This window comes from Neofelis nebulosa, chromosome 2 (genome assembly GCF_028018385.1).
Source record: "Neofelis nebulosa isolate mNeoNeb1 chromosome 2, mNeoNeb1.pri, whole genome shotgun sequence".
Classification (NCBI taxonomy): domain Eukaryota; kingdom Metazoa; phylum Chordata; class Mammalia; order Carnivora; family Felidae; genus Neofelis; species Neofelis nebulosa.
In genome coordinates this window covers 170,263,388-170,287,158 of record NC_080783.1, presented here as the reverse complement: position 1 = coordinate 170,287,158, position 23,771 = coordinate 170,263,388, and the positions used below count along the sequence as shown (strand labels likewise).

The following is a 23,771-nucleotide window of genomic DNA, read 5'->3' as shown; positions in this document are numbered from 1 at the left end:
CCTACAACCTAGCACAGTGTTTGTTGATTGTAAATTCCTTGAAAGCAAGGATTGGTTCTTTGTAAGTTTTATTCCTTCTGGCCCTTACCATAATGCTTTACACATACTTAGTAAATATTTGTTGATTTAAAAATCTTTGGTGGGGGGGCGCCTGGGTGGCTCAGCCAGTTAAGTGTCTGACTTCGCCTCAGGTCATGATCTCACGACTCCTAAGTTCAGACCCCACATTGGGCTCTCTGCTGTCAGCACAGAACCCACTTCTGATCCTCTGTCTCCCTCTTTCTCTGCCCCACCCTTGCTTGCTCTATTTTTCCCTCTCTCTCTCTCAAAAATAAATAAACATCAAAAACAAATCTTTTTGGGGGTGCCTGGCTGGCTCAGTAGGTAGAGTATGTGCTCTTGATCTCGGGGTCATGAATTTGAGCCCCACATTGGGCAAAAAGATTACTTAAAAAAAAATAAATAAATAAAATAAAAAAATAAAAAAATAATAAATAAACACATTTTTGGAGGGGCTTACCTCAAGATATATTTTGTAAACACACAAATTCAGTATATTTTTATTGTCTTAGTAAAGTAGTGCCTAGAATATTAAAGACTAAGAAAAGACAGGCTTCAGAATTTAACACAAATTATTTGACCTGATCTCATTGTTTCACTATCCAGTGCATTCCGAGCAGAACCACACTCCAAGTGGACACAATTATGTCTTCACCTTACATAAATCTTTTTCTTAGCCTTTGCCTGAGATGCTTTCACCACAGACTCAGTATGAGGATTTAAGCCCTGGTACAACTGCTTTAAAGCCAACACTATCCTAGGCAGCATTTACAGACTCAGCATTTATCCAGACATCCGACAATTTTATGCGTGCTTTACACTAGGCACTGTGTTAAATGCAGAAGATATGGACTCAATACCTGAATTCTGTCCTCAAGCTGCTTAGAATCTAGTCGGGTACCCCATCAACAGTGCAGTGTCTAGGGTAACCACAAAGTACTCAGAGAAAGAGCACGATATCCTGATAATAAGATACCAATTCCCTTTGCTTGGCACCTGCCCATATAAAGAACTGATTTCCATTCTCAGCACATTTTGAGAGCGCCAATGATGCACTGGAGGAAGTCTAAAAGAGAGCTGCCAGGTGGAAGGATTGCCTTCTCACATTTCCTCCCCTCAGGTTACCTCATTCCTTCCTTAAAGAGGAAGGAGAATGGGAAAGACTGTTAGAAGCTCAAGGGGAATTTTTTTTTTTTTTTTGAGAGTAACTGTTCTTGTAAGTATCTGAGTATTTCTGGGGTGAGTATTGCTGATTTGAGGAACCGCGTCCAAGTCCCTTACATGAACAGCCTGTAATTGTATTAATTCCCTATGTGGAGAGTATTAGTAGCTCCACAGAGCCCAAGCAATAAAAGTACAAACTCCTTAGACTGCATAGAAGATCTCTGTCATCTGGCTTCATTCTTGTCCCTCTTTGTAACAGAGACTGCTAATATCCTCCAATATCCATTTCCCCTCTTCTATCAGTAATAAAAATTTTAGCTGGTAAAAAGGCTACCCAGAAAAAAGACGTTTCCCAGTTTCCCTGCAGCTAGGTGTGGCCATGTGACTGAATTCATGCCAATGATATGCAAGTGGAAATGTCAGGTTTCAACTTCTGGGAACCATAAGAGACAAAGGATGCCTACTTATTTTGCTGATTGGGATATGAATATCATGACTAAAGTTCCATCCTGGACTTTGATGACAAGGGCCACGCCCTAGCGATGGTGTACCAGAAAGTTAGAAGGAACTGGGTCCTTGATGACTTTGTGGAAGAGAGCCAACCTATCAATTCTGGATTGCCTACCTCTAGGTTTTTAACTGAAAGGGAAATTATCTTCTATCTTATTTCAGCCACTAAATTCAGCCATTGTTGGCAGACTCTGTTGTTTGCAAATTCACTTTCCCCCAGTTCCTCCCCTAGTGGTCTGATATAAGCCAGGCACTGTGCCAAGTCTCCAAAAACAGTATCTTATTGAATCCTTACAAATTCTCTGTTAGATAGCTACTATTTTACTATTAGCTCCATTTTACAGATGAAGAAACAGACTTAGAAAGATGAATCTACTTGTTAAAAAGAAGTAAAGCCAGGTTTTTGAGCCCAGACAGGTTGTCCCCAGAGGCTATGCTCTTAATCTCTATGCCATATTACCTGCCTTAGACAAAACTGCTTTCCCTATTCCATGTCTTTACTCATATTCTTCCCTTGCCACCTAAAATGACTTTCTGCCTTCCTGATGCCCTTTCCTTTCTAAATGCCCCCTTCCAAATGAAGATTCTAATGCAGAGGCACCTGGGTGGCTCAGCTGGTTGAGCATGGACTCTTGACCTCGGCTCAGGTCATGATCTCACGGGTCATGAGCTCAAACCCCAAGTGGGGCTCTATGCTGATAATGTGGAGCCTGCTTGGGATTCTCTCTCTCTCTCTCTCTCTCTGTCTGTCTCTCTGCCTCTCCCTCACTCTCAGTCTCTCTCAAAATAAATAAATAATTTTTTTAAAAAATGATAAAAAAACAAGAAAGAAATCCCTCCTCAAACGAGTCCATTGTACTTTGATTATGCCTCTACTACATCACTTTGCATATCCTACCCTATTAATCTCATTAGTTGTGTTATGTGCCAGTTTTCCTCCATATATTTTAAGTTCCTGGGGCACCTGGGTGGCTCAGTTGGTTAAGTGTCCAACTTCAGCTCAGGTCATGATCTCACAGTTTGTGAATTCGAGCCTCATATAGGGCCGTCTGCTGTCAACACAAAGCCTGCTTTGGATCCTCTGTCTCCCTCACTCTCTGTCCCTCCCCCATTCATGATCACTTGCTCACTCTCTCTCTCAAAAATAAATAAACATTTAAAAAAACATTAAATTTAAGATACATACATGTTTTTTAAGTTCCTTGAGGACAAGAAACATATTTTATTTTTCCTTTTATTTCCCATAGTACCTAACAGTAAAATTCAATAAGTGTTATTTGAATTGCTAAAAAAAATTCTCATTGAAAGATATGAGTTTTTGACTATCTCATAAATGAAAGACAAGTAGTGAGTTGAAGTCCTGTATAACTGAAACTCTATAATAACAGCACTGTCCAAGAGAACTTTCCATAATGATGAAAACATTCTCTATCTGTGATGCCCAATACAGTAGCCACTAGCCATATTTGGCTATGAAGCACTTGAAATATGGCTAGTAAACTGAGAAAATAAAATCTTTATTTCATTTAATTTTAATTAATTTAAGTTTAAATAGCCACATGTCAATAATAGCTACCCTATTGGATCCCGCAGCTCTAAAGACTCTGTGTTGAAGCTTTAAAAAAAACAGCTCCATCATGCTTTATATAGAACAAGTGCTCAGTAAATTTTTGCCATGGTTCTTTGAATTGAATTTAGGTGAATAACAACCTAAGTCGACATAATGTATGTAGATTTTTTTTTAAAAAAAAAGACTGAAAAAAGGAGAAACTTCAAGAAATCCAAAGACAACATGGAAAAAGATAAAGCATTGTCAACCAAAAAATACCAAAGATCAGCATTTGCAGCAAAAGACAATCCTCAACTCATTTTGCCCTTGCTCAAGCAGAGTCTGAAAGAGGTATATCAAGATGGGCAATTATATGATGTATAAACCCAGTTTAATAAAGGCTGGGCTGGCATCCATTTACAAACACCTCCAGAGGACACTGAGGTTTCTCATGCTGTCTTTAAAGAAACTGGCTGTAAACTTTAAAGACACTGGTTGGGATGGGTCACACTAAGCTGGAAAGAATAAGTCCACATCACTGTATTTAACAATGATTCATCATAAATTCCTTTTTATATGGTGGGGAAATGACAGAAACTCACCCATTCCTGGTTACACAACTCAGAACAAAAAACTTTCCAGTTACACTCTCAGGACAAAATCTAAATTTTAGGCTTCTTTGGAATTTTTCATTCTTGCTTTTACCTCACTGAGGTAGAGCACTAGAGAATGTAGTTAGAGACCTATGCTGTTAAGTGAGCTCTTCCCAGCCTGGCCATTCTGAGTGTGACCTTTCATCAGGTCCCTGGCATAAGACAGTGTAGTCTCCTGGAGCAAAACCAGAATGTAAGATGAAAAGCCACATGCGGAGGATGACGCAAGGGAAACAATCATGACTCTCATATTGAGAGCCAGAAAGAAATTTGAGGTCTTATGCACACTAGTTCCTAAGCCTGGGTGTTTTACTCAGCATAATAACTCCCTTAACATTTTATTTTATCTTTTTTTTAGGATTTCCAGCCACAGAAGAGTGAGCGTATCAGCAATCAAACTTTAGGTATGCCACTCTGCACCACCCAGACAGGGGTCCACATGGTGTGGTCATAGGGTCCCATAATAACTTAAAGGGAAACTTTTACAGTGCCCAGAGCTCCTGATGTCCTACAAATGAAGGAAGAGGATATCCCTAAATTCCTTGCAGCAGGAACCTACTTAGGTGGCACCAACTCTGACTTCCAAATGGAAAGTACGTCTACAAAAGTTAAAGTGATGGCATCTACATCATAAATCTGAAGGGGACCTGGAAGAAGCTTCCACTGATGGCTTGTGCCATTGTTACCATTGAAAACCCAGTTGGTGTCAGTGTCACGTCCTCCAGGAACACCGGCCAGTGGGCTGTCCTGAATTTTGCTGGTGCCACTGTAGCCGCTCCTACTGCTGGGTACTTCACTCCCACAACTTTCAATAACCAGATCCAGGCAGACTTCCAAGAACCACATCTTCTGGTGGTTACTGAGCCCAGGGCTGACCACCAGCCTCCCATGGAGGCATCTTATGTTAACCTGCCAACCACTGCTCTGTGTATCACAGACTCTCCTCCATGCTATGTGCACATCGCCATCCTGTGCAACAACAAGGAAGCTCAGTGGGGCTCGTGTGGTACATGATGGTGCGGGAAGTTCTGTGCACCTGTGCCACCATCCCTCATGCACACCCATGGGAGATCATGCCTGATCTATTTCTACAGAGATTCTAAAGAGACAGAAAAGAAAGAGCAGGCCACTGCTGAAAAGGCCATGACCAAGGAGGAATTTCAGGGTGAGTGGACATCTCTAGCCCAAGCAAACTGCTTGAGTTTACTGCTATCGAGCTCAGGTTGCAGACTGGCCTGAAGGCACGCAGGTGGCCTCTGTGCCCATCCAGCAGTTCCATACTGCAGACCAGAGCCCATAGTCTGCCACTGAAGACTGGTCTGCAGCTCTCATTCTCAGACCATTGAATGGGTAAGAACAACACTGGGTGGTGTTAAGCAATTCTTCTACATTCCAAAACAGAATGTGGAAATAAGGTGGATAGAAAATAAATATTAGTTTCTTTTTTTTTTAATTTTTTTTAACGTTTATTTATTTTTGAGACAGAGAGAGACAAAGCATGAACGGGGGAGGGGCAGAGAGAGAGGGAGACACAGAATCGGAAGCAGGCTCCAGGCTCTGGGCCATCAGCCCAGAGCCCGACGCGGGGCTCGAACTCACAGACGGCGAGATCGTGACCTGAGCCGAAGTCGGACACTCAACCGACTGAGCCACCCAGGCGCCCCTAAATATTAGTTTCTTAAAAAAAAAAAAAAAAACAACTTTGGGTGTAAAATGTTTTTACTGTTCAACTCAAGGGCCCATTCAGTTCAACAAATTTTTTTTTTTCTTTTTCAAAGATTTTATTAGAGATCTTTAGAGAGCTCAGCAAATATTTTTTTAGTTCCTACCATGTGATAGCAGCACTAAGTGCTAATAGCACAAAGAGGAACACAATGACATATAATTTTGGGACATTCTTTAACAATGCCTTATGGAGGACAAATATTTTTATTATTTTTTATTTTTTATTTTTGTATTTTTTTAAGGACAAATAATTTTTAAAATCACTGCCATGCTTTATATATGCTATTTCAGTTGCTTCAATAGTCTCTGTGAAATTGGCATTATTTTCCCTTCATTTTCAAATGAAGAGGTTGCAGCTCAAAGTGATTAAATAACCTGCCTGTTTGCACAACTGGTAACTGCCATAATCAGATCCAAATATAGATCTACCTAAATCCAAAATGTGTGCCCTTCTCACCAGACTACTCTCTTCCCCCATCCTCTTCCAAACACAACTGAAAGACTATATACTCAGAGAGTAGCCCCCAAATAATATCAAATCTCTTTAGGGCCATAACAGCTCAGTCTCCCACAAGCTGAAGTAACTATTGTTGACAATAACAGTGACTTATTGAATGTGTACTATAACCAAGCACTTACCATACTTTACCTCCAGCATCACAGTTATCTTATAAAGCAGATATTAGTAACATTATTATCCTTACTTGACAAATAAAAGAAACTGAGGCCCAGAGAAATTAATTGAGTTGGCCAAGGCCATACAATTACTAAAGGAAAGAATTAATGGATCAGAACTAGACCCAGTTAACTTTCCACTAATCATTTTGCCTTGGAAAACAAAGGCTCTGAAAGTACAGTAGTGTCCAGATTTAATACTAGTCCTAATTCTTTCTGGGGAAGGTGAGGATACATTTTTATTTGATTATCTAACAGAATGGGTGGGTTTAGAAGAGGAAACCCATTAAGACATGCCTGCCTGAGAAAGAACAAGCCAACCAGATTCCAAGGTGGAGGATGGACATCTCCATAAGCATCAGGAGAGTATTAAAGTCCTCCAATAAATAAGATATGGGCTATCACTGCTGAGAATAGTGAGAAGCACAGAGATTTGGAGCCAATAAATCTGATTTTGAATTCTGACTCTGTCATTTACTCTCAGTGTGATTTTTAAGCAAGTCATTTCAATCTCTTTGGACTTCACTGTTGTTTTTGTATCTGCCAATGTGAATTACTCAACTTGCTAATGTGAAGTACTTTGCAAAAAAGAATTGACAGTTTTAAGAACATAAAATGTACCAGAACCTGAATTAGATTTGGGTGTTGTGATAAAGTATTTGGATGTTGAGAAAGTATTGGGGTGCCTGACTGGCTCAGTCAGTTAAGTATCAGACTCTTGATTTTGGCTCAGGTCACGATCTCACTGTTTGTAAGATTGAGCCCCGTGTCAGGCTCTGCACTGACAGCACAGAGCCTGCTTGGGATTCTCTGTCTCCTCTCTCTGCTCCTCCCCCACTTGTGCTCTCTGCCTCAAAATAAATAAATAAACGTAAAAAAAAAAACAGACTGAGAAAGCATTACATCTAAAATCCCCTTAACACTAACAAGAACCTTTATAAAGAGGAGGAAGTTGAGGTATGGAAAAGTGAAGTACTTTGACCAAGGTCATATGACCAATAAGTGGTAGAGCTATGACATGAAGCCAGGAGCCTGGCTGGTCTTGAGACTTCACTTTTACTCTCTGTACTGGGATGTTCTAGAAAGCCAGGGAACAGCAGCAGGAGCAGAACTGAAACAGGTAAGGCTGGAAGCTGGCACTCAAATTAAAGCTAAGACACCTGGAGAAAAACAACCAGACTAGATACTCTCCTGGGCACCTATAGGATCAGAATCCAGGGAAACACAGTTGAACCAGAATGGCAGAGCTGAAAGTTAACTTAGATCATGCCTACCCTCTACTTCCCATTGCTTTTTTTGAATGAGGAAAACAGGCCCAGAGAGAAAAGAGTGGTAAGTCTAAAGTCACACAAACTCACTTCTAGGGTATAGGCAGTTAAAACAAACAACAACAACAACAGCAACAACAACAACAAAACAGGCTGGGATAGAGAAACAGGTGCCAAAGAGAACATATTTCCTGACAATCGTCATTAAGAAAAAAGTCAAAATGTATGGCAAATGTCCCCATGCACTTGTGAATGTGTAGAGGTAGACTTTTCTGACTTTCATCTAAACTTGATCTAGAAGGCACCATCTGCCTCCATTTCTCAGCTTTATGCTCCACCACACTTCACTGTTGTTTCAACTTCACTGGTATGCAACAAGAAGGCAATGTACCAGCCAGCAACTCATGCCTACATTCTCCCAGGTTTCAGTCCAGCAAAAGAGTGCCTCCTTCTGGTGCTCCCATATGAGGTTTGGGCATTGGAACAACTTAGGTCATGCTCTTCCTCCTCTAGACAACAATGTTATTAGGAAGAGTAACTATGTGAGGTGAGGATGTGTTAACTAACTTGATTGCCATAATCATTACACAATACATATGTCAATCAAGTCACCACTCTATACCTTTTAGATACATACAATTTCATCAATTATATCTCAATAAAACTGTAAAAAATAAAGGCATTAAAAAAAACAAGTCAGTTATCAGGAAGAACTGATGCTCTTCATTGCCAGAACTGAGTCACCTGGCCTATCCCTAATGGAATCCCATCAACTACGAGGGAAAGAGATAGTTCTCCAAAGACATTTGGGTAGCAGAAATAATGAGCAGCAGAAAAACTAAATACTTATTAAAAGATAAAAATTTTTAAACAAACTGTTAGCAAAACATCAAATAAGGAAACAGACATTTTTATGTATTATTTTGAGTAAGTTGGCAATATCTATTTAAAATTCAAATGCACTTTTTAAAAGTTTATTTATTTGTTTTGAGAGAGAGAGAGAGAGAGAGAGAGAGAGAGAGAGAGCAAGCACAGGGCAGGGGCAGAGGGAGAGGGAGAGAAAGTTCCAAGCAGGTTCCTCGCTGTCAGTGCAGAGCCCAACATGGGGCTCGATCCCACAACCCTGGAATCATGACCTGAGCCGAAATCAAGATTTGGACACTCAACTGACTGAGCCACCCAGGCGCCCCAAATGCACTTTCTTTCTGCCCAATTGTACTTCAAGAAATTTATCCTACAGATAAATCTCACCAGCACACAGAGATGTTATTTAAAGGATGATCACTGGGAAACAAAAATAATATAAAAACAGGGAGGAGGACAAAACATAAGAGACTCTTAAATATGGAGAACAAACAGAGGGTTACTGGAGGGGTTGTGGGAGGAGGGATGGGCTAAATGGGTAAGGGGCATTAAGGAATCTACTCCTGAAATCATTGTGCTACTAATTTGTAATGTAAATTTTTATTTGGATGTAAATTTTTAAAAAATTAATTAAAACTAAAATTAAAAAAAAGATGATCACTGAAGCATTGATTGTAATGGCAAAACACTGTCCATTAACATGAAGTTGTTAACTTTTGATACATTCATAGAGATGAATATTACACAATTATTTTTTAATGAGGTAGATCTATATGTTCTGATATGGAAAGAAGTCTATTGATATGTTGTTAAGGGAACAAAGCATATTGTAAGAATACAGGTAAATATGATCCTGCTTGTGTAAATACACAAAAAATATCTGGAAGAATTCTTTTTTATTTTTTACTTTATTTTTTTAAGTTGTTTTTTTTGTTGTTGGTTTTTTGTTTTTGTTTTTTTTTGAGAAAGATACAGAGAGCAAGCAGGGGAGAGGAGAGAGAGTATTCCAAGCAGGCTCCATGCTCAACACAGAGCCCAACTTGGGGCTGAATTCATGAACCGTGAGATCATGACCTGAGCCAAAATCAAGACTCCAACGCTTAACTGACTAAGCCACCCAGGAGCCCCTGGAAGAGTATTTTTTTTAATACACGAAATTTATTGTCAAGTTGGTTTCCATACAACACCCAGTGCTCATCCCAAAAGATGCCTTCTTCAATACCCATCACCCACCCTCCCCTCCCTCCCACCCCCCATCAACCCTCATGGAAGAGTATTTTTTTAATGTGTAACACTGTTTATTGTTGGGAAAGAAGTACAAGGGAGTTAGCAGTGGCAGGAAGAAAACACTTTTCAATTCATATCCTGTGGAATTTTAATTTGTTTTCCCTAGTACTCATGGTTTTCACTACTTTAAAAAGTCAAAAAAAAGTCTAAAAAACACCTGTTTATTTGACTATTAACATGACTGACAATTCACACCATTGGTTCTAAAGAACTAAAACATTCTGTTTATATGTGTTGAAGAAATTTATTAAATTACTGAAAACACGGGGCACCTGAGTGGTTCAGACCTAAGTGTCTGACTTCGGCTCAGGTCACAACCTCATGGTTTGTGAGTTTGAGCCCTGCGTTGGGCTCTGTGTTGACAGCTCAGAGCCTAGAGCCTGTTTCGGATTCTGTGTCTCCTTCTCTCTCTGCCCCTTCCCTGCTCATGATCTGTCTCTTTCTGTCTCAAAAATAAATAAACATTAAAAAATGTTTAATTTATTGAAAACACATGTAAATGGGATCTCACCATGAAATTCTACATAATTCCAAAATGTAGGCAAATCTTCTTGTTAAGAAGCAATATAATATTTTCATGCTAATCTAGCAAATTATCTGGGCTACTGAGTCAACTTGGTTCATTTATTTACTTTGTTTATCGGTCAGACCAGCCCATCACAGAATTTTGCCACTATAAATTGGCCCCTGGACTAACTCATTCAGGCAGGCAGCAACTCCATCAAATCCAATAATTAATCGGGCAGTCCTCCTCCATATGTCACTATGACTATTCATTAAAGCAATGCATATGGCTCTTACCTACATGTGCTAGCTTTTTGCTTTTATTCATGGTTCAACAAATTTATGAACCTCAGATCCAGTGGAACAAAGAAAAATTAGTATAAAAGATATTATAATTAGGCTGACAATTTAAAATTACAAAAAAGAAAAACTAAAATTGAGAAGAGATGTCATTAACAGCAGAACTCATGACATAGCAAACATCTGTTGATTGCCTTCTATGTGCAAGGAACAAGGCTACACTCTAGAAACATGAAGAGAAACATATGACCTTGTCCATGCCCACAGTATTACTTTTTATTTGAGAAGACAGCATATGTATTGAAAAGAATAAGTAATGTACAAGGTTATCACTGGCAAGTGCCATATATTTCTAATTATCAAGATTCCCTTTTAAGATGTACAAAGCATCTTAGGAGTCATGAATAAGTGAAGTATATCATACTGCATGTAGTATATATAGTATAAGAACTATCATTAAACTTAAAGCATTATTATAAATGGAATGATTGTGTTCCCCCAAAATTCATATGCTGAAATCCTAAACCCCCAATGTGATTGTATTAGGAGGAGGGGCCTTCGAGAGGTAACTGGGTCATGAAAGTAAAGTCCTCATGAGTAGGATTAGCACCCTTAGAAGAATAGACACAAGAACTTGTTCCATCTCTCTGCTCTTTCCTCCATGTCAGGTACAATGAGAAGCTGGCGGTCTGCAACCCAGAAGAGGGCCCTCGCAAGGATTTATGCCAGAACTCTAATCTTGGACTTCCAACCTCCAGACTGTGAGAAATAAATTTCTGTTGTTTACAGGCCACCCTGTCTATGGTACTTTGTTATAGTAGCCCAAAATTACTTAGACAAGTACATAGCATTAAACACACCACTGCATAAAATAAGAAATGAAGATTACCAAATTGAATTGATAATGCTTTGGTAACTTAGATATTCAGAATATAATTTCCATATTATTTCTTTAATAATATGCAAAAGAAGTACAAAACCAAAACACTGACTGAGAGGAGACCCTTAAATTGTCGTTCTGAGTGACATAAGATATGATAATCATAACTAAGATTCACCTAGTATTTACTAGGTGCCAGGTACTTTCTAAGTTATATGTAAGTACATATTTCACCCTCACAATTCTATGATGCAGGTAATTTATTATTCCTACTTTACAGATGAGAAAACTGAAGTACTGAGAAGTTAAGTAATTTGCCCAAGGTAAGTGTCGGGGACAGACTTCCAAACCATGCGGTCTGTCTCCACAGTCTATGCCTATGTGGTGAATATCTGATATGTATTCTCTAAATTATCACTTTGTTCACATTCTTATTTTTTTTAATGTTTATTTATTTTTTGAGAGAGAGAAAGAGAACACAAGCAGGGGAGGAGCAGAGAGAGACAGAGGGACAGAGGATCTAAAGTGGTCTCTGCACTGACACCAGAGAGCCGGATGCGGATCTCACAAACCGCGAGATCATGACCTAAGTCTGAGGCTTAATTGACTGAGCCACCCAGGCATCCCATCACTTTGTTCGCATTTTTAAGGAGAAAATATAAGGCAAAGAATAGTAAAGACATTATTTCTTCTTTTATTGTGGAATCTTGCACTTCCTTGTAGCCTCAAGCCATTCCTTGTACATAACAGACGATCAACAAATAGCTGTCCTACGGATGTTTGAGCTCTAGGCTCAGAGAATAGTATTTGTGACCCATGTTATTCACTTGTCTTCACAATCATATTACTTTTCCCTAGTATTCCCTAGTATTTTATCTAGTATTCCCTAATTGCTCTCTTCCCCAAGTTCCAAGCAAGAAGCAGAGTGTCTCAAGTACAAAGTTATATAATAGAGCAGAGCACTGGTCTGAGAATCAACCCTGACACTTTTTTATTATACAACCTTGGACAAATCACTTTACTCCTCTTGGAAATGAATGTTCATATTTGTCAAATGAGAGAGTTGGATTAGATGACTGATTTTCAAAGTTCAGAAGGAAGGAAGAAGGCAAAGCATATGAACAGGTGCGACCTCTTCAGCTTCAAGGAGAATAGCTCCCCTTAAACCTGTTTTACATATTAAGTATATGAGATTTTGTTTGAATAAAGGAACTCAAGCCTTCACAAAGTTTGAAGACCAATGGATTTGATCAAATTCTTAAGTACTGTCTCATTTCAAGCATTCTATCCCTCTTGACTGCACAGGCATACTCCAATACGTCAGGCTATTTGTCCTGACCTGTTCAAGAGACATTTTAACTGAATCTTAGAATTCTTTCCATCATTACAATTCTGGATCTATCCTTTCAAAAAAAGAAATTGATTTTTTCCCCTCCACTCACATTTATCAGTCCATTTTTTGGAAGCTCTTCTTGCCACATCCTTAAATAAGTAAATAGGATAACTGTGGTAATTGCCTGACCTGCAAAGTGTATAGAACTTCAAGGTTAATGCTCTTGGCACAAGATTTTTGCTACAAACAGCAGAATTCCTCTAACCCTTTGCTGAGGCATCGGTTCAATAATAAGAGAAAATCATGCCATGTATTGAATTACTCAAAAGAGAATTATCAGAGAATCCCCTGATGGTCTAACTATGGCTAAAATGTACTCCAAAAAGAACTGGTCTTAAAGAACTTCAGGAAAGGCCTTCACCAGAGATACAGGAGAAGAGCCAAAACTTAAACAACAACAACAACCTATATATTCAAGAATTGGTACAACCCTACTCCAAATATTGCGCTAATTCCCTATGTTTAATTTTATAATCCTGAACTTGCTTCCACATGAATGAAAAGAAGTTACTGTTAAGCCTATCCATTCTCTGAAATTCCTTTAGTCAGTTTTCATTAAGGACTGTCAAATACATACATCATTTAGGGCTTTTAAATCTAAATTTTATTGGAGATATATTACATATGGTTTAATATTTCAGTTCAGCAATGGCCATCAGCAATAAGCATTACTCCAAGAGTGGGATTAATTAAATATTCTAGCAACCACAGTGATCCAAATAGCAAAGAAAAATCCTGGGCACTGAGCCCAGATTCCCCACCCTCTCTTATGGTGTGTCTCATTTCTCTCTCAGATAAACTAGACAACCAAAAAATCTTCCATCATTATTAGTGAATGTGTAGAGGTGCAATAAAGGATCAAATTCTTCTACCAGGTCACCTAATAAATTTTTTAAGTAGGAAAAAATTGCACAAAATCAAATTGTTTCATAAAAAGATATTTTTAAAACCAAGAAGAAATAAGTTGTCAGAAATAAAAGGTAACTCTCCTTGGTAATCAGCAGTTTTCCTCTAACCTGACTTTACCACTCCTTCCTCTAATGACAGGCTGGTAGTTAGTGCCTTTCTATAATTATAAGTCTGTGTTTGTTATGTTATGAAGCTTTAAAGTATTTCAATGTTGCATATTTATAGTGAATATGAATCTCAGCTCCACAAAACCAAGATATTCAGAGCAAACTCACAGCCTTGGTCCCACAAAGATTACTAGTTTTACACTCACCAGTTAAAATTGATGATACTCCAACCTTGAATCTTAGCTTTAGGTCTGAATGTCTTGGTTTTTATGATCTTAATCTATTTGAATAGTGAGGAGGTGGGGGGAGCTCCAGGCAAAATATTTACAAAGGGTCTTATTCATCAACCATTCATGGTTCTGCTTCTTCCTTCTCTCTTTTAGCTCCCAGCAGCAGCTATTTGGTGACACAATAGGTGTGTCACAATCAAAAATAACCTAGGAATAGGGGCACCTGGGTGGCTTAGTTGGTTGAGCGTCCCACTTTGGCTCAGGGTCATGATCTCACAGTTCATGAGTTCTAGCCCCGTATCAGGATTGCTGCTGTCAGCACATAGCGGACTTCAGATCCTCTGTCCCTCTCTCTCTCTGCTCCTACCCCACCCCCCTGCTCTCTGTCAAAAATAAATAAACATTAGAAAAAAATAACCTAGCAAAAACCATTTTCTTCTATCACCAAATCTGCATTTCTGGGACACAATGTACCTTAAATCTTCTGTCAAAGAACCCTCTTGATTCAATGGGGAGATGTTTACTGATAAGTATAACTCTTTGAAGCTAGAGCAAATGACAAAAGGATCAAAAAGCAAAAAGCAGTAGTAGCATCATTACATTTATGTAGCCTAAATAGTTTTTAAAGTATGATCAAGTACAGGGGCGCCTGGGTGGCGCAGTCGGTTAAGCGTCCGACTTCAGCCAGGTCACGATCTCGCGGTCCGTGAGTTCGAGCCCCGCGTCAGGCTCTGGGCTGATGGCTCGGAGCCTGGAGCCTGTTTCCGATTCTGTGTCTCCCTCTCTCTCTGCCCCTCCCCCGTTCATGCTATGTCTCTCTCTGTCCCAAAAATAAATAAAAAACGTTGAAAAAAAAATTAAAAAAAAAAAGTATGATCAAGTACATTACATAATTTTATCTTTCCAATAAATTTGTAAGGCAGTTATGTTATTAGTATTAAGTCACTTATCTTGTGTGAACTTCAGAGTCCTCATCTTTAAATGGGGATATATTTCACAGGGTTGCTGTGAAGCTAAAACAAAATAACATATGTAACGTACTTGGTACAAAGTACTCAATAAATGGTAGCCTGGATTTTTTTTTAATTATTATTATCCCTACAAATAGAGGAAACATTGCTTAGAGAAAGTAACCAGCCCAAGGGCATTCAATGGAATTGACTTCATTGAGTACCTGCATAGGGCTGTGAATATAAAAATTCATGAAATCCCATCTCTATCTCTACCTACAGACTCATACTTTCAGTAAGAAAGCAAACAAGTTCTAGAACCAAATGTTCTTTTCATTCCGTTCTGGGCACCTGAGTGGCTCAGTCGGTTAAACTTCTGATTTCAGCTCAGGTCATGATCTCATGGTTCGTGAGTTTGAGCCCCACATCTGCTGTCAGTGTACAGCTCACTTTGGATCCTTTATCTCCCTCTCTCTCTCTGCACCTCCCCTGTGCTCTTGCTCTCTCTCAAAAATAAGCGTGTTTTTTTAAAATTTTTTTTTTAACGTTTATTTATTTTTGAGACAGAGAGAGACACAGCATGGACGGGGGAGGGGCAGAGAGAGAGGGAGACACAGAATCGGAAACAGGCTCCAGGCTCTGAGCCATCAGCCCAGAGCCCGACGCGGGGCTCGAACCCGCGGACCGCGAGATCGTGACCTGAGCTGAAGTCGGACGCTTAACCGACTGAGCCACCCAGGCGCCCAAAAAATAAGCGTGTTTTAAATTAAAAACAAAAAACAAAAAACAAAAAACCAACAACACAACTTTCTCCTTATGCAGGTTTTTTTGACTGTGGTGAAGAGTAGTCTAACCCAATGTGCCCTCCCTAACATGACTCCCCTCCATAATCAGGAAATCCTGAATAGTGGGAATTTCCTCCTTTGAATAGAAAACTTTTGCTTTTGTGTAACACTGTACAGTTGACTAAAAACACTTTCACCTATACTAAGTAATTTAATCTAACTAAATGTGAAGTATGAATTAGTAAAATCATTTTAGAGTAGAAGAAATTGAGACACAGCTATAGGTGTCAAAATCCAGACTAGAACTAGATCAATAGCCTCATGCTAGTTTAATTACTAGTTTAGAGCTTCCCCACTAAACTCCACTAAATCTATGTTAAAATATTTTTGCACTCTCACCTAGATTTCCTTCTATTTTCTCTGAACCTCTCTCTGTGACACACTCTAATTCTCCTAGGGGTCCAATACCGAAACTTGTATTTGAGGACTTCCCCCAGGCAATATGTTTATTCAATAATCCATGCAACATAATATAATATCACCTTTTCAAGTAAGGCTATGCCTTTTACATAGGCTACATCCATAAAGAGAGATGGAGAATGATACTTTGCATTTGTTTAGCAGTCTTTCAAAGTGCTTTCATATATATTATTCAGAGAGGGAGAATGAAATTTGAATTTAAGAGTAGAAAGGATGTTAGAGATTCTCAAATCCAGTGTTTCTTAACCTTCTTTGGGTCACTTGCCAATTTGAGAATCTGACAAAAGCTACAGACCTCATGCTCAGAAAGATGTACAAATGAACATATACATACAAATCTGCAAAATTTCATGGGGATTCTTGGACTGCCCCGATTAAGAATTGCTCTAATTTACAACTCTCAATTTACAAAGGAGGAAGCTACTATTTTAATCGTGACAGCATTCTTATGAGGAGGCAGAGTAAGGATTATCATTAACATTTTCCAGATCTGGAAACTAAGGTCCAGTAAGGTTTCAAGACTTGCCCAAAGTCTTACAGCTAGTTCACAGAAAGCAGTAGCAGAACCCAGGACTCTGCAGAGTCTAGTTCTTATTCTTCTAGATCACATCACCCTCCCACTGGAACTTCTTCACCAGAAGAAAGCCTCTTTCTATAGCCAACAGTTTATCTGACACTTCATAACACACATAATTCTTGGCCTCCGGTGATAAAGTTCCAAATAAAAAAATTGTTCTCTTCTCAATAGTAACTCATTTCTTAGAGATTTCCAAAAAGTTTTAGTCACTGCTAACACATTAAATATTAGAATCTACAAATTAGAATTGTAAACAACTCTGTGATTTCTACATTGGTGGTTAAATACGAATCTGGTCAACCTCTCCGTTTAGCAGCAAACATACCTGAATACAGGCAAAGAAGGCAAATATGTTAGCACTCCTTTTGGAAGGGTACGGGAAAGTAGTATTAGCATGTTAGAATTCTATCTAGCACACAGAATGCTTACTAAATATTTGTTGAATGAATAAATTAATTTACGCATAAATATCATTGAGTTTTTCAATATTTTGTTTCCACTTTCAAAAATTATATATAAACTAAGAATACACTCAAATACAGTACTTTGTGGTTAAGGTCTAAGTTAAACCTTCAACAGTATATTTAATACTAAACTATACATAAAAACAAATATACTTTTTTAAATGTTTACTCGGGTTTGATCAAAACAGTCTCTTTATTAAGATAGTGTTCTGATTAATTTTATTATAATTTGTTCATTCATTCTTTCATAACAAAAAACATATGTAAAATATTTATTGGGAAGAAAATATCTCAGATACATATAAAATATTTAGATATGCCAAAGATACTATAACATTTATGATGAATGTTAAATTTTTGCAAGAATATAGTTATTGTTAACATTTAATTTAACTTCACTTAATAGCAGGCTATCTTGCTACTCTCAAGATTTCCATATGTGAAGAGTAGTCTTTATTTGTAAAGCCAAAAGCTTCCAGAATATGTGCTAGGGTGCTGAGCATTTTGGTATTTAAGAAGAATGAAAGAAGCTGTGTTTTAGCTTTGCTTACTTGTGCTAGCTTTAGTAGACTTTGAGTCCGAATTTTAATGTTTCATCAGCATAGTTTTTGTGATAACTGGATAGGTTAAAATTTTTCTACAAAACAAATGCTTAATAAGGCAATAAACCTGTTGAAAGAATAAATTAGCAGGCAGGTTATGCTTTTAGGATATCTATACTACAGAAAAGGTATTGTACCCACTCTACCTAGTGATTAGGTTTATATTGCAATGTGACTCATAAGACTCACTGTACTGAATAAAAATTTAGGCAATTAGTGATCTTATTTCTTAGGAAGAACTGCTTGCTATCGTATATTAACACAGATCTCGCTCAATTAAAATTGCTCACAGTCAGCAAAAATAATTTCTGCACTGTAATGAAATAATGAAATAATTATATGCAAGGGAGGACTTGTGATCTTTTTAATTATTCTATTCTTCATTTTTAAAAGGGCTATTTGAAAACGTACTCTTATAATTGATTGCTATAAATCAGTCAAACACATTCTAAGGATCATAAATATTCTAACTTTTAAAAGACAAAGAAATGCTAAATATTCAATGGAATACTTCAATATTCAGAAAATTTAATCTGGGGGGAAAGGATAGACTGCTCTTTGGAAAATAAAAAAGTAAATTTGTTGTCCCGTGAAAAATGAAATATCTTGAATGTCAGTAACAGAAATGGAATTAACAAGAGATCTTTTTATTGTTTTTTAAGGTCATTAGGCTGTGAATTCTATAATTATGGAAATTGTCAGTCCAGTTCTGTAAGAATGTTTGCTCCCATCCATAAGGTAGTGGAATGTTCAATCAGTCTCTCTCGTGGGAAAGTTAGGTCATAACTGTAAGTGTACCAGCAAAATTGAATTAAGCAAAGAGATTTCATTAGTATTTATAGCCAGAAGGCATCTGTAAAAGTACAGGGCAAAGAAGTTATGTGGAAGTCAAAGGAGAAAAAAAAATGGGTTTCCAGTGACAAAGGCGAATCTGAAAGAGATATAAGTGTATAATGAATAAGAGCTATTGAACGCTACTGCAAAGAGGGAGTTGCAAAGATGTCAAATATTGATTTTCTTGTGTATGCCTTTGGACTACATATGTAATTGTTTGGATTTGCTGTCTTCATGGTACAACAATATTTGTTGTCGAAGGTTAAAAAGCATGATGTGAAATAAACTAAAAACTAAGAAACATGTTGGAGAATTATAATAATCCTCCACCCAGTATCTCATTGAAAGGTTTCTATATTTTCTTGCAAAAGAACATTTTTAATGAAGAAAAATGTTCTATAGTTTTCAAACAGAACACAAGATCCTTATTATTAATTATGTTAATTGATAATTATTTGATTGACTTTCGGCATCATTTTAAATTGAACCAGGTTATCTGCTTCCTTATTTTATTGAATGGATATTCTTAAAACATCTATCTAATTTTGAAAGTAGTTAAACCGTACTTTATTTATGCAGTATATTACAATTAATCCAGTTAAAGCTAAATTGATAATAAAAATCTCATGTCACCACTTTAAAAGAAATACTTTCTATAGTGTTTTCCTTTTCATTACAGAAACTCCAGAAAGAGAACTTCTGCATTTTAAAGTCTACATAAGCATATATATTTTAATAACAAATTGCAAACTCAAATGAAGAATCGAGTCCATACATCACTAGATAAACAAATACTACTTTCTATCGTTTTCAGGGGTTATTTTCTGTCTAATTATTCATGTCTGAACAAAGAATTTTAACAATCATAATGCTCTTTTTAAATACAGACAAACTTGTTTCTTTTATCTTATTTTATTATTGTTAGGACCTTGAGTAATATTTACCAATATTACCTTGTTGTCTTTCCTACCTCAGGAAGTTAAAACAGCAAAACTCTCCAGGTGGATTTTATTGCACTTAAAACCACAATGACCACAAACTGAAAAGAAAAAGAAAAAAAAAAGTATGAGATGTTTTAAGCATTAGAGGCGACAGGGTACAAATAAAGGCACAGTATAATATATGGCAGAAGCCTATCATTTTACCAGTGTAGAAAATATTAGAAAGGAAAAAACCTGCAGAGAAGACAATTTCTGCAGCACAAACAAGTTTCACATTTTATTTTCAATGTCTCACTTTTAACATTACTAAATATTTAATAGCCAAGTAAAACAGAGTGAGAGCATTTAGTCTAGGTGAAATCCAAAATATTTTTTTCCCAGAGCTTTGGAAGCATGTAGGACGCAAAGGAGGTAATCTGGCAGTAATGGCAGCTTCTCTCCGAGGTAAATACTTGTCAGGAACAAAACATAATTCAGTTTCACTCTTCTTTTCTGTAAAGGTTGCTTGTGGAATATCCATCATAAAGTCATTTCTATTTCTTAAGAGCTATTAGTGCCTGGCCCCTTGGCTTCATTAAGACACTCTTTTTCAATATATTCTTTTATTTTAGACTTCATCCCAGTTTTCAGCTACACAGTGCACATTGCAATTTCCCGGCCACCAAGGGAGCTGTCAGCCACGCCCCCCAATGACTGACATGCAAGGACAAGGTAGCAACGGAGAGGAAGGCGGATTTGTTGGCACTAAGTCCGAAACATTTCTTAAACCCTAGAGGTTAAAAGGGAGTTTGGCCAAGCCTCTGAGCCAGAGTGCTATATCATTTAGCTGACACTAACATTACCATACTTCCCATTAGGAGGGCATCAGTCTCCCGGCCCGTTAATCTCACCCAATGTTCTGGTGGAGCTAAAGAAGCTAGAAGTTTTGAGAGTCCCTGTCACCAGACCTCAATGTTGCCTAAGCAAGCATTAAGAGATTATGGTAATAATAGGTGTGCTTACACCAAATAAAAGGTTTCATTAATCAAGCCATATTGAGATAAACCTGTCACTGGACGAAGGAGACCAGAAATCAAATACTGTGAAAGTTCTGACAGATTGTTAAATAGAAACCCTTTAAAATAGAATTTAATTTACTGTGATATTATAGATATTTATGCATCAATAGGCAAGTGCAGATTGAGTTCAGAGGTCGGCTCTGGTATTTGAAAAATAAAAGCACAGGATGAAACAAAAGGTGACAGTTACCTTTGTCTGAAATTAGGGTTCATTAGACTAAATGGGAAGATTCTAACTGATTCATGTAGGGAACTGAAGCACAGCATGCGATGTGGTGTGCAATATTGGATAACAGGCAAATCCAATTAAGGGATCTCCATTCTGTTAAAGACTTGTCTACAAACTTAAAAAAAAAAAAATCCCAAAGCCAGCCATGGAGCAGTCCAGGTGACCCTCTCTCACACCACAGTAGATGAATATTATTTCCTTCCCAGCATTATGGTTAGGAGTGCTAGATTTGGGAGTCAGACAGACCCGAGTTGAAATCACAGCTATGCTACTTACTACTTACTTACTGGTATGACTCTTGCAAATGATCTTCTTTTGGCCTTAATATCCTAATCAGTGAAACAGGTACGTACTACCAGTAACTACCTGATAGGGCTGTTGTGAGGACTGAGATCAGTTCTGCAAAGTACTTAGTACAGTGGCTAGCAGTGCACAACAAACCATAGTTATTAATTCTTCTTTTTCCTTCTCCTTTCTTTCTCTCCCTCTTCACTTCTTCTACTCTCCTTCATTTTATCTTTTGCCCCCCTCATCCCTTCTTCTTTTACCCCATCTATCCCACAGCACCAGCAGCAAGCGCCTCCAGGCACTGTGCAGCCTCTCTGGATCGAAGAGCCCGCTGACTTGTGGTTTGCAGGCAGAGTTCAAAATGAAGATATGAAAGGCCTGTTCATTCATACTGCCTCATTCATGAAACAATGTTGGAAGTTCCTTTGGCTCTCTAATGTCTGAAATTTGCTTGCTCATACTGACAGAAGTTCCAGATTCCACCAAATTGATCCACAGGTGCAATCTTTCCTTTAAAGCCAAATCAGGACTTTGACACAAATTTCTTACTGACTGGTGGCTAAAAATATGTATGACAAATAGCTAAGAAGATTTGTTTAACAAAATTTTTTAAAGAATCCTACACCCTGTATGTTTTCTAAGAATACAGGTTGACATTGTATGTTTCAATCTAATTCATATTTACAACACTTCTCTTTACTGGGTTTTGTTTTGCATTTTAAGGTTTCTTTTTCTTAATGTCTCTATCCTGTTCCATTTAGTCTGGTTGAAAGAAAAAGGAAGTCCTTTAAAAAAAAAAGTTTGAATAATATATCAATGAATAATGGTCTCCGTAGAAAAACAGAGAGCACCTTACCCATATGTGAAAGTTAAGGGGCAGGCAGCATACAATCTTGTTACTATACCGCCCAGGTGTCTAGAAAACAGCCAAGACAGATTCAAAATGCTACAAAAAATAGCTGTTCTCCTTTGAGAAAGTCTTTGTCTTCCCTGAACTCCCAAGCTGGGTTAAGTGCACTCCTCCAAATCTACCTGTTCCCTGTGAATTCTGTATCAGAACTCTTCCGCACTATTGCATTATATTCCCCACCACTAACCTATAAGCTATTCATAAGCACAGATATCTTATTTATTTTTGTATCTCCTGACCAGCAGTGGTGTTCTTGACAAATGTTTGCTGAATTGATAATATGTGTGTGTGTGTGTGTGTGTGTGTGTATATATATATATATATATGAACCATATATATATTTTTTAAAATATATATATATTTAAAATGTATATATATTTAAAAGAACCATAGTTCAGGGTGCCTAGGTGGCTCAGTCAGTTAAGTATCTGACTTGATTTCAGCTCACATCATGCATGATCTCACAGTTCATGAGATTGAGCCCAGAATCATGTTCTGCCCTAACAAGGCTGAGCCTGCTAGGGATTCCCTCTCTCTCTCTCTCTCTCTGTCCCTCCTCCACCCATACTAGCTCACTGTCTTTCTCAAAATCAATAAATAAACTTAAAAAAAATTAGAAAAAAATAGAACCATAGTTCAAAGAGAAGTAGAAAAAAATTTTTTAAAGTATGTTTCAATTTTTAGCTACCACCACTCCCTCCAATATAAATCATTTGACTTTTCTATTCCTGTTACCAGTTTAATAAAATGAAAATACTGATACAGGCCAAGTGTAGATACTGCATTTATTTCTAAGGGTCAAACATCTATATTTATTGTTATTATAATTGCTTTTAAATTGAGAATGTTCAACTTTTGTCTTGTGAATTGTATTAGCTATCTACTGCTGTGTAACATATGATCCCTAAAATAAAACAACTTAAAATAGCAAGCATTTATTATTTACACAGTTTGGGGAGTCAGGAATCTGAGTATGACTAAGCTAAGCGGCTCTGGTGCAGGATCTCTCATGCACTCCAACAATCAGCTAGTACTGAAGTTATCTGAAACTTTGACCAGAGTTAGAGGATCCACTCCCAAGATGGCTCACTCACATGGCTATTAGCAGAAAGCTGGTTTTCCTCACCAGCTGTTGAGTAGAAGGTCTCAGTTCCTTGCCATGTGGACCTTTCACAGAGCTATATGAGTGTCCTCATGAGCTGGCACCTGTCTCCCCCAGAGTGAAGGAATGAAGACAGTACAAGGCAGAAGGAAGCCACAATGTCTTCCATGAGGTAACCTCAGAAGTGACATATCATTATTTCTATCATATTCTATTGGTCACACAGACCAATGCTGATACAATGTTGGGAGGGGACTATACAAGGCCGTGATTACCAGTAGGCAAGAGATCATTGGGGGCCATCTTGGAGCCTGGCTACCACACCAATAAAAATTAATATCCACATCAATGGAGCAGAGAAGAAATGATTCTTAGTTGATTAAGGGGTGGAAAGCCACAGTCAAAATGACTTCCAGAACTGAGATTCAAGTGTACTAAGCCACCTCAAATAACAATTAATTAAGTAGATGAAC

The 23,771-nt window shown here is 37.8% G+C and overlaps 1 pseudogene; it reads left to right on the top strand.

Moving 5' to 3' along the window:
* Positions 1-3,526: 3,526 nt before the first annotated feature.
* On the top strand, positions 3,527-20,484 carry LOC131491150 (small ribosomal subunit protein uS2-like; annotated as a pseudogene).
* Positions 20,485-23,771: the final 3,287 nt, after the last annotated feature.